Raw genomic sequence first — 14,849 nt, 5'->3', positions numbered from 1 at the left:
AGTTTATTGGTGATTATTCAGGGTGAACCATAGAGGAGGCTGTTGCAGTAGTCCAGACGGGAGGTGATGAAGGCGTGGATGAGGGTTTCTGCAGCCATGGAGGAGAGGGATGGACGGAGACGGGCGATGTTTTTCAGGTGAAAGAAGGCTGTCTTTGTGATCTGTTTAGTGTATTTGTCGAAGGAGAGGGTTTGGTCAAAGATGATGCCAAGATTCCGGAAGTGAGGGGAGGTGGATACTGGGAAACCGTCGATGTTGAGGGCAAAGTTATGGGTGGATTTGGTGAGCGTTTTTGGGCCAATGATGATTATTTCAGATTTATCATAGTTAAGTTTGAGGAAGTTGATTTGAAGCCAGGATTTTATTTCAGTGATGCAGTTTGTCAGGATAGAGTGGGTGGCGGTGGAGATGGACTTGGTGGAGATGAAAAGCTGGATGTCATCGGCGAAGCAGTGGAATTGGAGACCATGACGGTGGATTAAGTAACCAAGGGGGGACAGGTACAGGATGAAGAGGAGGGGGCCGAGAACTGAACCTTGGGGGACACCTTGGGGGAATGGAGCAGTGGGGGATTTGCAGTTGTTGATGGAGATGAATTGGCGTCTGTCAGAGAGGTATGATTTGATCCAGGAGAGGGCAGTGCCGGTAATGTTAAAGGTGATGTCTTTGTTAAAGGTGATGTCAAGTTGGGTGAGGAGGATGGTGTGATTGATGGTGTCAAAGGCGGCGCTGAGGTCGAGGAGGATGAGAATGTTGAGGTTGCCGGCGTCAGAGGAGAGGAGATGGTCGTTGGTGATTTTGAGGAGAGCAGTTTCAGTGCTGTGGTTGGAGCAGAATCCGGATTGGAATGTTTCATACAGGTTATTGGCAGAGAGGTGATGTTTGAGTTGAGTGGCTACAGCGCATTCCAAAACTTTTGACAGAATGGGTAGGTTGGAGATGGGTCTGAAGTTGTTTAGGGTGTCAGGGTTTAGACCAGGTTTTTTCAGAATGGGGGTAACAGCAGCACTTTTGAGGGATGGTGGGACGATGCCTGTAGACAGGGAGGAGTTTATTGTTGCAGTGATAAGTGGAGAGAGAGTAGGAAGGGAGGCCTTGACAAAGCTGGAGGGGATGGGATCAAGAGTGCAGGTGGCAGTTTTCATTCCTATGAGTTCAGAGAGGTCAGTCGGGGAGACTCGGGAGAACTGAGACAGGGGTTGGCAGGATAACGGGGGGGGGGGGGCAGGTGGTTTGAGGGGGAGTGGGTGCGGTGGTGGTTAAGCTGTGGCAGATGTTGTCAATTTTGCTTTGGAAGAATGAAAGGAAGGAGATGCAGTTTTGTACTGTGAATGACTGGGTGGTGGTGTTCAGGGGGCTGAGGAGTTTGTTTATTGTAGAGAAGAGTGCTTTTGGGTTTCCAGAGCCAGAGTGGTTAATTTGAGAGTAGTAGGCGGAGCGGGCACGGGAGAGGGCATCTTTGTAGTGCTGTAGGTGGTCCTTGTAGGCTTGGGAGTGAATTGTGAGACCTGTTTTATTGCAATAAGACAATAAACATCATTTCTCAAGCGATTTACATCCATTACATTAAAGTAGTACAAGCGTTACGCCTTGGTCCCCCGTCGGTGAAGTGATGTGAGTTGACAAAGTGGAAGACGCAAGGCGGCCATCTTGGATTTTGACGTGGCGAACCAATTTTCAATAGCGTTCTTCCTTATGCGTAGCTACACCCACACACCAGATTGGACGTTAGTAGTTCGTTTATTTCTCAGGCTATTTCGCTCACAGTGTTCAGACATATCTATGGTGGCGGCCATCCTGGATTTTGACGTGGCGACACAATTTTCAATAGCGTTCTTCCTTATGCCGAGATACACCCACACACAGGATTAGAAGTTGGCAGTTCGTTTCTTTTTCAAGATATTTCGCTCACAAGGTTCAGACATTTACTTTTCAAGATATCGTGCTCACAAGGTTTAGATATGGTGACAGCCATCTTGGATTTTGACGTGGCGACCTCATTTTCAATAGGGTTCTTCCATTTGCCTAGTTGCACCCACATATACAAGTAAAAATTTGAGAATTTGTGCTTATATAAAATGTTGGAAGCATTTCGTGTTAAAAGTGGTTAAACAAGTTTTTTAGGATAATTCGAGGGTGCTGAATTCAAAAATGCTGTTTAACCGGTTCAATTTTGGAGTCTTAACCTTCAAATTGTAAAAAAACAAAATGCCCGCCATTTTCAGCATATTTTTTGCCATAACTTGAATTTTAAGCAACATAGAAGGCTCAAAATAGTGGCAATACCCATGTTTGTGATACTGAGGATTCCAAATTTACTGTTACCTAAGTTGTAACTAGTTTGGTTTCGCCGCCATGTTGAATTCCAAGATGGCCGCTATATTGATCATCAAGATGGCCACAATGTTGGATTTAAATACAAAGAAACAAATTGAAATATAGTACGCCTGGAGTCTTTTGCAAAGTGTGCTTTGGATTATTTTGAAAAGCGAGTAAAATGAGACAATGAAGGAATTGTGGTCTTGTGGTTGAGTTACATACACCTTCTGTACTGCAGAATATTGCTGCCAAGGATTTGGCATCGGAGAGCATTCAACATTCTTTGCTTAATGCAGAAAAACTTGGACAGGTGCAGCTGGATGAGTTTGTTGATCAGCGCCTTCTTCAGCCTCCTGATGGCACATGTCATATCAATTTCAATGCCGCTTTACATAGGAACAAAGCACAGACTTTCTCGTCTCTGTATGCTGTAGACTGCAAAGAAAGCAAAGGCAAAGAAACGACCATCAAGGCAGATAGAAACATTCTACAGCGACTTGTGACAGCTCCCAAAGCAGGGCGTGTGATAAACCTGGACCTGATTCTGCAGCATGAGCTTATGCCTGTGCCAATTTCACTTGCTGCCATGAATGGGAGTCTACATACAGGCAGTAGCGGTAAATCTCGACTGGCAAATGAGTTGATTCAAGATGTCTCAACCCCAGAACAAGTGACATTAACTGGAAGTACTTGCTTAGTAATTGATGGTCAAGCACTGGTGATGGCTCTTGGAAAGCCCAGCGGAATAACCACATTTGGTGAATATGCAGATGCGTTTGTGAATTCAGTGTTTGCCATGGGGAAAAAATTTGAGAGAGTTGACGTAACTTTCGACCGATACCAGCAGGATTCCATCAAGACTGGAACCAGAATGAAACGTACCCGGGCCTCTCGACCAATACGTCGGGTAATAGAAAACCAAAACGTTCCTCTACCAGGCAAATGGACCAACTTTCTCTCACTTGGAGAGAATAAGGCAAATCTAGCAGAGTTTCTTTCTCAGCAGCTCATGACAAATGCGGTGTCTATTGCACCCACAACACTTGTAGTGGCTGGAGGATTTGCACAGATCACAGACGTGAAATCTTCAGATCCAGAGATGGACACATCATCCCTACAGGCCAACCATGAGGAGGCGGACACACGACTTGTTCTTCATTGCGTCGACACAAATGCTGAAACAGTGGTGGTTTTAGTGCGTGACACTGACGTGCTGGTCTTGTTAGCTGCTCATTTTGATAAGATGCCATGCACTCAGCTGTGGATGAAGGCAGGAACTCTTAAGAAGCCAAAATACATTCCCATCCACAAACTCCACCAGAAACTGCCACCTTGCCAAGTGGAAGCGTTGCTGCCATTCCATGCAATTACTGGTTGTGACAGTGTGTCACAGCTTGCTGGCCACGGCAAAAAGACAGCCTGGAAGGTGTTTCAAACACACAGCCAATTGTTGACAGATCTAGGCACAGAAGATATCACTGAAGAAGTAATCAACGATGCAGAAAAGTTCATATGCCGTCTTTACAAGGTACCCGATGATGTGGACAGATGCGACAAGGCACGTGTAATACTCTTCTCTAAGGGTTGTCCACAGGAGACTCTGCCACCAACATAAGATGCAGTGAGACTACACATAAGGCGTGCACATTACCAGGCTTTTATTTGGAAGCGCGCAACCATCGCTACTCCAGTACTCCCCCAAGTAACAGACATGGGATGGACATACATCGATGGGAACTTGGTGCCGAAGTTGATGACGCTATCTCCAATTCCTAAGGCGTGTCGCGAGATAGTAACATGCGGATGTACCAAAGGATGTATAAATGGCCGTTGCAGCTGCAGAAAAGCTGGGCTAACATGCACAGGAGGATGTGCATACAACAGACAACTAGAATGCAGAAACAGAACAGACTAAGATAGACAGGTAAACATTTGAAAATGCCAATATTGAGCTATACGGTATTTATAAAGTATAATTACTAAAGGGCAGCCATTTTGGAACTTTACCCCTTTTTTAAATGCACTTTAGAAATGATTTAATATCATTTTTTTTGTTCTAAAGAAATTAAAAGCGCATTTGACCAGTGAAAGTGATGTACATAAAAAAATACACCCCAGAAATTACCAAAAATATGGCGGTCATCTTGGAATTCAACATGGCGGCGAAGCCAAACTAGTTACAACTTAGGTAACAGTAAATTTGGAATCCTCAGTATCACAAACATGGGTATTGCCACTATTTTGAGCCTTCTACGTTGCTTAAAATTCAGGTTATGGCAAAAAATATGCTGAAAATGGCGGGCATTTTGTTTTTTACAATTTGAAGGTTAAGACTCCAAAATTGAACCGGTTAAACAGCATTTTTGAATTCAGCACCCTCGAATTATCCTAAAAAACTTGTTTAATCACTGTTAACACAAAATGCCTACACTATTCGAAAATTCTCAAATTTTTACTTGTCTAACACACCAAATTAGAATTCGGTCCTTCGCTTACGCACGCACGTCCGCGCGCACGCACGTCCGCACGCACGCACACACGCACGCACGGACGGACGGACGGACGGACGCACACACGGACGGAGGGAAAATCCATCGTCCCCCTTTCGCTCCGCGGTGCGACGGAGGACAAAAACTTCCATCCCTCCAATACCAAATAAAAAGGGATTTTACGGTAGTGAGCCCGGAAGTAAGTTCACCTCATTCACAAGACAATGAATGCAGTTGGAATTTCTTATTCAAGTATGTATTTACCACATACTGTTCTGGTATTTACCATAGCTACAACAATTGTATCTTAATTAACGCAATAATTATGAGGACATTGCATTAGGCACAGCTTACTTTTAAGAAGTCACCTCTAACAGGAGGCTGGACAGCTCGAATCGGTGTTCTGAACTATTCAGCGAGTGTTACACCACAGGGTCGCATCTTAGAGTCAGAACTCAAGGTAAGGAGCCGCAACAATGTCTGGATAACGAATAAGGGCCGACCCAGAAGAGCGGGTGGACACTCGAAGCCAGAATAACTGTTCCTTCAATCCAGCTCGACCATAACGACGAACGATCGAAATAAATCCTGAATACCAGCACGTCAGGACGTCAGTTACTCTCCATCACGTTCAAGTTTACGGTATAAGAGATACAGTACATTCAGAAAGTATTCAGACCCCTTCACTTTTTTCACATTTTGTTATGTTGCAGCCTTATGCTGAAATCGTTCAAATTCATTTTTTCCCTCATCAATCTACACTCAATACCCCATAATGAAAAAGAGAAACCAGGATTTTCGAAAGTTTTGCAAATTTATTAAAAAGAAAAAACGGAAATATCACATTGACATAAGTATTCATACCCTTTGCTATGACACTTGAAATTTAGCTCAGGTGCCTCCCATTTCTCTTGATCATCTTTGAGATGTTTCTCCACCTTGATTGGAGTCCACATGTGGTAAATTCAATTGATTGGACATGATTTGGAAAGGCACACACCTGTCTATATAAGGTCTCACAGCTGACAATGCATATCAGAGCAAAAACCAAGCCATGAGGTCGAAGGAACTGCCTGCAGAGCTCAGAGACAGGATTGTGTCGAAGCACAGATCTGGGGAAGCCTACAATGGCAGAGTTGGCCAGACGGAAGCCTCTCCTCAGTGAAAGACACATGAAAGCCCGCTTGGCGTTTGCAAAAAAGCACCTAAAGGACTCTCAGACTGTGATGAACAAGATTCTGTGGTCTGATGAAACCAAGATTGAACTGTTTGGCTTCTGTCTGGCCACTCTGCCATAAAGCCAGATCGGTGGAGTGTTGCAGTGATTGTTGTCCTTCTGGAAGTTTCTCCCATCTCCACACAGGATCTCTGGAGCTCAGCCAGAGTGACCATCGGGTTCTTGGTCACCTCTCTTACCAAGGCCCTTCTCCCCCGATTGCTCAGTTTGGCCGGGCGGCCAGCTCCAGGAAGAGTCCTGGTTGTTCCAAACTTCTTCCATTTAAGAATTATGGAGGCCACTGTGCTCTTGGGAACCTTCAATGCAGCAGAATTTTTTTTTGTAGGCTTCCCCAGATCTGTGCCTCGACACAATCCTGTCTGAGCCCTGCAGGCAGTTCCTTCGACCTCATGGCTTGGTTTTTGCTCTGATATGCATTGTCAGCTGTGACACCTTATATAGACAGGTGTGTGCCTTTCCAAATCATGTCCAATCAATTGAATTTACCACAGGTGGACTCCGATCAAGGTGTAGAAACATCTCAAAGATGATCAAGAGAAATGGGAGGCACCTGAGCTAAATTTCAAGTGTCACAGCAAAGGGTATGAATACTTATGTCAATGTGATATTTCAGTTTTTTCTTTTTAATAAATTTGCAAAACTTTCTAAAATCCTGTTTTCTCTTTGTCATTATGGGGTATTGAGTGTAGATTTATGAGGGGAAAAATGAATTTAAACGATTTCAGCATAAGGCTGCAACATAACAAAATGTGAAAAAAGTGAAGGGGTCTGAATACTTTCTGAAAGCACTGTATAACGCGGAATTTTACCTTGAAGCTGTCTCAGTCTGACGGGAGCCTTGATCATTGGCAGGAAGGCGGTAATGGTGGCGACAACATCTAGCAGTGTATAATCAGCAGAGCCTCACTGGCCTAATTTGTTAGGCCCACCAGAAAACCAACATGGCAGCCATATCATTTCATCTGGGCGCTACAGCGGGTGGAGTCGAGCAACAGATGTGGGTGTGGTCAGACAGCTGTCCAACCAATGGGTGCACATAAAAAAAAAAATCGACCCCCAAATATAACCTCAAAAACATCAATGCAAAGCTCTTGTAGACCTGCTACATGTCGCAGGTAAAGAATATAAATAACCAATAAAGAAAGCATATAATGAGCCAAATAGAGGGAAAAGGTCAAGAATACAACAGAGATTAACGTGGAGGGCGGTCGCGGAAAGAGACTTGAAGAGCGTGCGATTGAGCGAGGATGATGCGGAGGACAGAAAATAATTGAGGAGACATAATTGCAATTGACACCGGAACTTGAATGCAGAGCTGCGCTCCTCACAATCATCTGGGATAGTGGACACAACTGGAAAACATTTAGATTCTGGAAATTTGAATCGTTTAGTTTAGTCGATTGCTTTATCACTTGCAAGATAAGTGGGTTGTGCACCCACCCTCCCCTTTCCTCTCTACGATCAATACCCCATTGATAGTCTACTTTTATTTTATTTTTCTATACTCAGTCGAGGCTCGTGTAAGAGCTAACACATGGAACATACAATGAAGGGAGCGGGAGACAAGAGGGGGAGAGAAAGGGAAACAACAACAGTGGAGAACAAGGACACAGGGAGATTTGTGGAAGGGAGAAGGCTGTGGCAGGGTACACGGGATAAACAAGATGGATACGAGAACGACTTTCAGCAAAGAAATCAGAATTTGAAGGAGATGGATTAACGGTGGTATAAAATATCAAGGTTTTGGATGGGGAAAGACAAGAGATGGTGGTGAACAGCTGTTTTGAAGACCTGGAGGGAGGAGTGGGATCGAAGAGAGTGAGGGAGTTTGGTTCAGAGGCGGGAGAAAAGAGGAATGAAAGAGTGAAGGTGAACAGAGAGTCTTTCTTTTGGCAGTTTCACAAGAAGAAGGTTGCTGGCAGATCTTGTGTCCTGCAGGAATATTTTGGGGACAGAGCACAGACATAGCAGGGGGTGCAAGGCCGGAGAGGAGTCGGTAGGAGATAGAAAGACCACCAACCTGCCTGCGGTGAGTGAGTGAAAGGCCCTCGGAGTTAACTTCATCGCAGGAGATTCCAATGATTCTGAAAGCTTTGGCCTCAACAGCGTGAAGACGAGCTAGGTGTGAGGCAGGAGCACCAGCCCAGAGAGGGGAACAGTATTCCATTGAGCTGCGGATGAAAGCCTTGTATGTGATGAGGAGCTCAGGTGTGCCTAGGAAGGACTTCGCACGAGGGAGGATGCCCAGTCGGCGACTGGCTTTGGAGGCTAGATTGGAAATGTGGTTTTATACTCTTGTGTATAACATTATGTTGTTCTTCGGTTACAACACTGTTCCATGAGCCTCGATGAGGTAAAGCAAAAATCAAACAGACCTCATTCAAGTGTGTGGCGGAGTTGCGCACCATTACAATCGTGTACACCAATGCAATGATCTTTACCTTGCCTCTGAATAATACATACGAGGTACAATTTAGTGCAAGGACAACCAAAAGGATGATCATTAATAGGAAGAATGAAACAACAGCAATGACATTAAATGGTGAACGAGTGGAGAAACTGAGAATTCCCCTACTTTGGAGCAACGTTTCAAGACATGATGGATCATTTGCGTCCTGATCCGTTCAGTGTTCTAGCTTTTCCACGAGCCTTGACTCTGTATACAAAAAAATAATTAAATAAAAAGGAAAGGAAATCTGAATATTGGCAATTACTTGGACAAAAAAACTCATCAGGTTGTCTAATACCGTTTGATCCGTTCAGCGGAACACAAAAAGCATTGAAGATGAAATTGCAAATCACGAGAAAAAGTTTCCGTATGGATGTGAAAATGTGAACAATGATGAAGACCGATGACAGCAAGCCATCGTTTTGAAATGTGTTGCGAAAACGGAACTTGAGCATCTCATGGACTAACAACCAAGGCAATGACTGAAATTTGAGAATAAACACTGAGCTTTCACTGCACGAAATTGAAAATTGAGCCACACACCATTGGAAGTTACAAGCTACCCGAGGCCCCTATTACCATGTGAAGAATGTTTGGGTCATACACTCTCATGGGGTCTGTAGTTATTAGGTAAACGATTTGGTCCACAAAAATGAAGTGATGCTTTGTTTCCACCTGCAAGTTTTGATCTCGTTCAGGTTGCCTTTAAGGATCTGCACGCTATTTGCTAATTATTCTTTTTTGTTCTTCTTCAAGCAGACATTCATTGGACTCCAAGGCCTTCAGTGGCAGTTTCTGATCCAGGCATGCCCATGGCAGATCGAGTTTATACACCAAGACCTTTGTAGGGTGTGACCACTTCACAGTGCAGTACTTCATTGAAGATCGCGCTAAAGGAATGTGGTGATAGGCGTTGGGCAGGTCTGTTGTAATGATGGGTTCCCAATGGGCAATCTTGTGTAGTGTTGAGTCAACATCTGGCATAAGTGAAGGTTGAGGCTTACTGTCGCGCCCGACGTCGGCAAATGTCGCGCCCGACAAGCCGAAACCCCCCATTTGGTTTCTTCACGAGAAATGATGGGTTAACGTACTCCACAGTGACTCCCACATCTTCAAGTCGAACGAAGGCTCTCAATTGCGTTTGTTTCATTGAAATCTGAACATCCCAACCCACAGGAAGAGCTACAGTTGAGATGGTTAGACACAGGAAGAGCTGCAGTTGAGATGGATAGACACAGGAAGAGCTGCAGTTGAGATGGATAGACACAGGAAGAGCTACAGTTGAGATGGTTAGACACAGGAAGAGCTGCAGTTGAGATGGATAGACACAGGAAGAGCTACAGTTGAGATGGTTAGACACAGGAAGAGCTGCAGTTGAGATGGTTAGACACAGGAAGAACTGCAGTTGAGATGGATGGACACAGGAAGAACTGCAGTTGAGATGGATGGACACAGGAAGAACTGCAGTTGAGATGGATGGACACAGAAAGAACTGCAATTGATATGGATCGACACAGGAAGAACTGCAGTTAAGATGGATAGACACAGAAAGAACTGCAATTGATATGGATAGACACAGGAGGAACTGAGGTTGATATGGATCGACACAGAAAGAACTGCAGTTGAGATGGATAGACACAGAAAGAACTGCAATTGATATGGATAGACACAGGAGGAACTGAGGTTGATATGGATCGACACAGGAAGAACTGCAGTTGAGATGGATAGACACAGGAGGAACTGAGGTTGATATGGATAGACACAGAAATAACTGCAGTTGAGATGGTGTTACGGATTCGGCACTTATTATTATTATTGTTATTGTGGGTTCTAATTATTATGGGTATTGTTGTTTAAGGGAAATGGTTATTGTGGTTAAAAGGTTAAAAGCGCTCATGGTAAAAATGAGACAGGAAATCGGATCGTGACCCGGAAGAAAAAGGCGTTGGAGAAGAAGAAGTCGTGAGGAGTGAAAGGCGTTCTGAAAAAGCTCCGTACCTAGCCTGGTCGAGCGTACATGGCGAGTGAACTTTGAGTCCTTGAAAGGAATCTCGGGCCATCGGTGTTATCGCTGGAGTTGTGGAAAAGCCTGCGAAGCCAGGTACAAGGGTGAAATTCCAGAGAATCTTCGCCTCAAGGCCGCGGCTCGAGTGAGAGCCGTCCGCCATTTCGTCCAGTGCGCTACCTTCATCGGAAAAGGTTTTTGTCGTGTCGGTTGGGCTTATCCTCCGGTGGTTTGCCGGTGGAAGGCTGTGCAATACAGCGGCGTCTGAAGATTGACCCGCGGTTCGCTGATTGACCGGCAAATGTGTACGCGTGCGTCTTTGGAGATTTCCCTTTCTACCGCGAGTGCTGGGTGTTGGACCACGTGACTTCTGTGTCGCTTCGACTGTCTACGCCTCGGTTGCTCTTGATCGGACATTGTTCCAACGATCGCCGGAGCGCATCAACTTCGCCTTGGAGGGTAATAGAAACATTGAGGAGGGCTCGGTTCCATTTCCTGGGAGTGCCGTGAGTTTGGGGTTACGTGACTAGATAAGATGGTACCATCTTAAGATTTGATTGTAGGGTTGATTGCCCCCATTGTTGTATGGTTCTTTTTGTGTGCTTTTAATATAATATTTGTTCATTGACAACCAAGGGTGTGGTTTCCTTATTGATTTGGATTGTTTCCTTTGATTGTTTCATGGATGGTGTCATTAGTGATTGATTGCGACACGGAATAACATATATATCTTTCTGCCGGGGTTCCTCTCGGGGTTTGGAGGTTACCGAGACCAGGAGATTGCAGAGGACCCCGTAACAGATGGACAGACACAGGAGGAACTGAGGTTGATATGGATAGACACAGAAATAACTGCAGTTGAGATGAATGGATACAGGAAGAACTGCAGTTGAGATGGATGGACACAGGAATAACTGCAGTTGATATGGATAGACACAGGAAGAACTGCAGTTGAGACGAAGCAGCACAGGAAGAACTGCATTTGAGAAGGATGGACACAAGAAGAACTGCAGTTGAGATGGATGGACACAGGAAGAACTGCAATTGATATGGATAGACACATGAAGAACTGCAATTGATATGGATAGACACAGGAGGAACTGCAATTGATATGGATAGACACAGGAGGAACTGAGGTTGATATGGATAGACACAGGAGGAACTGAGGTTGATATGGATAGACACAGGAAGAACTGCAATTGATATGGATAGACACAGGAAGAACTGCAATTATTATGGATAGACACAGGAGGAACTGAGGTTGATATGGATAGACACAGGAAGAACTGCAATTGATATGGATAGACACAGGAGGAACTGAGGTTGAGACGAAGCAGCACAGGATGAACTGCATTTGAGACGAAGCAGCACAGGAAGAACTGCATTTGAGATGGAGAGGTACAGGCAGGGCAACAACAGTGGAGTCGCTCATGAAAGTTAATGCATGAAATGGTATCCCTTAAAAGGTAGAGGCAGCAGAAACAATACCTCGGTTTAAATTGGCAGGACTGGTTCGATGCTTCGGTATGGATGGGTGATTGCATACGTGTGCCGTCATTGTGATGTCTGTGAGAGGGTCTTGCCATAAAGTGAAACTGCTGCTGAAGTGTATTTTCCTCACCCAACACTCCTCATCCACCCCCACCCCGAAGCCCCCTCTCCACCCCAACCTCCCCATAAAAATAAATTAGCATCGACTCTTCACAAAGGACACTGTTGGATTTTCAATGTTCACCAATTGATGCAAGCAGATTTGACACCAGGCTTAATGACATCTCATTTCTAAGGAATGGCACACAGTGTGGTGCAGTGTCTTGTCTGTGAAATACCAATTTGATCGTTTGTATAGTTGAGTCGGGAATTGAAACCAGACTGATGAAGAGAAATCTATCTCTACGTCATCAGACCATGATGGAAGAATGCTTGCAAACATACTTCCCCAATGCTGTGTGCAGCCCTGCAGTGTTCTCCAGAACATGGATCCGATTTCACATTTGTGGATGCAGGCGGTGGACAAGCCTTCGTCAAGAGGTAACGAATGGTGTTAAGAAAATGGCGATTTTTGTGCACAGTATACAGTTGGTTACATGGCGTGTATTGCTTGTGTTATAATAACCAGCATGTAAGACCTGTCGCTTCACTGACGGGAATACCAATCTTTGCGTAATTGCTAAAAAAAAAAATCGGTTGTTGTTAATGGGAAAAATAAAATGAGACTGTGTAGTGTGTATCGATACCGACCAAGCTACACACTCGCTTTGCTGATGGGAATATTAAGAGAGGGAAACAGGGGTTGGGGGGTAGAAAGGAGGGAGAGGGAGGGAGGCCCATTTTATTGATTATCTGATTCATCGAGGAATTCTTGGAGGAGCATGACGAGAGAAAAATTCAGTGAAGTGCCAGGGACAGTGAGAGTTGATTTGGAGAGAGCCGGCAGCTGAAGAGCATAGAGGAAGAGCTGCAGTTGAGATGGAGAGGTGAGGAAGCGCTGCAGTTGAGATGGAGAGGTACAGAAGAGCTGCAGTTGAGATGGAGAGGTACAGGAAGAGCTGCAGTTGAGATGGAGAGGTACAGAAGAGCTGCAGTTGAGATGGAGAGGTACAGGAAGAGCTGCAGTTGAGATGGAGAGGTACAGGAAGAGCTGCAGTTGAGATGGAGAGGTACAGTAGAGCTGCAGTTAAGATGGAGAGGTACAGGAAGAGCTGCAGTTGCGATGGAGATGTACAGGAAGAGCTGCAGTTGAGATGGAGAGGTACAGGAAGAGCTGCAGTTGAGATGGAGAGGTACAGAAGAGGTGCAATTGAGATGGAGAGGTACAGAAGAGCTGCAGTTGAGGTTGAGAGGTACAGAAGAGCTGCAATTGAGATGGAGAGGTGCAGAAAGAGCTACAGTTGAGATGGAGAGGTACAGGAATAGCTGCAGTTGAGATGGAGAGGTACAGGAAGAGCTGCAGTTGAGATGGAGAGGTACAGAAAGAGCTGCAGTTGAGATGGAGAGGTACAGGAAGAGCTGCAGTTGAGATGGAGAGGTACAGCAAGAGCTGCAATTGAGATGGAGAGGTACAGAAGAGCTGCAGTTGAGATGGAGAGGTACAGGAAGAGCTGCACTTGAGATGGAGAGGTACAGGAAGAGCTGCAGTTGAGATGGACAGGTACAGAAGAGCTGCAATTGAGATGGAGAGGTACAGAAGAGCTGCAGTTGAGGCTGAGAGGTACAGAAGAGCTGCAGTTGAGATGGAGAGGTACAGGAAGAGCTGCACTTGAGATGGAGAGGTACAGGAACAGCTGCAGTTGAGATGGAGAGGTACAGGAAGAGCTGCAGTTGAGATGGAGAGGTACAGAAAGAGCTGCAGTTGAGATGGAGAGGTACAGGAAGAGCTGCAGTTGAGATGGAGAGGTACAGCAAGAGCTGCAGTTGAGATGGGGAGGTACAGAAGAGCTGCAGTTGAGATGGAGAGGTACAGGAAGAGCTGCAGTTGAGATGGAGAGGTACAGGAAGAGCTGCAGTTGAGATGGAGAGGTACAGGAAGAGCTGCAGTTGAGATGGAGAGGTACAGCAAGACCTGCAGTTGAGATGGAGAGGTACACCAAGAGCTGCAGGTGAGATGGAGAGGTACAGAAGAGCTGCAGTTGAGATGGAGAGGTACAGGAAGAGCTGCAGTTGAGATGGGGGTACAGGAGGTGCTGCAGTGAGATATAGAGGTACAGGAAGAGCTGCAATTGAAATGGATAGACACAGGAAGAGCTGCAGTTGAAATGGAGAGGCACAGGAAGAGTTGCATTTGAGATGGAGAGGTACTGGAGGAGCTGCAGTGAGATATAGAGGTACAGGAAGAGCTGCAGTGAAATCAAGAGCTACAGGAAGAGCTGCAGTGAGATCGAGAGCTACAGGAAGAGGTGCAATGAAATAGAGGAGGTACAGGCAGGGCAGCAATTGAGATGGAGCGATAAAGGCAGAGCAGGGTTGAGATGGAAAGGTACAACAGAGTAGCAATTGAGATGGAGCGATAAAGATAGAGCAGGAGTAGAAACGGAGCGATATAGGTGGAGCAGTGGAATCTGTATTCTGGTGTAAGAAGGAACTGACTCGGCATGTGGGATCTTCACATTCAGGTGCATTGCGTCTTGCAATGTCTGATGGGATATTTACAGTTCCAGCCAGTTGTCTGACAGAGGCATGGTGGCGACTGACTGTGGAAAAGAAGGTAGTGGCATGTGGACTGGCAGACAACTCTTCAATGCATAGTTTCTCAGAGGCCTGTGCACAAGATTTTCTGTCTGTCAGTACACAAGGTTCCTGCCTGTGAGTACACAAGGTTTGCTGTCTGTGAGTACATAATGTTTGTCCGGT

General features: G+C 45.4%; 1 long non-coding RNA gene across 1 annotated transcript in view; it reads left to right on the top strand.

Moving 5' to 3' along the window:
- The window catches only part of LOC137425391 (uncharacterized), a 71,978-nt gene that overhangs the window by 2,257 nt on the left and 54,872 nt on the right, over nt 1-14,849 (top strand). Inside the window, exon 2 of the long non-coding RNA XR_013623228.1 lies at nt 12,455-12,530. This is a non-coding gene — a long non-coding RNA (uncharacterized LOC137425391). The remainder of the gene's footprint in view (nt 1-12,454; nt 12,531-14,849) is intronic.

Source organism: Myxine glutinosa, chromosome 4, assembly GCF_964187855.1.
Source record: "Myxine glutinosa chromosome 4, kmMyxGlut1.1, whole genome shotgun sequence".
Taxonomy (NCBI): domain Eukaryota; kingdom Metazoa; phylum Chordata; class Myxini; order Myxiniformes; family Myxinidae; genus Myxine; species Myxine glutinosa.
This window is presented reverse-complemented; position numbering and strand designations above follow the sequence as displayed.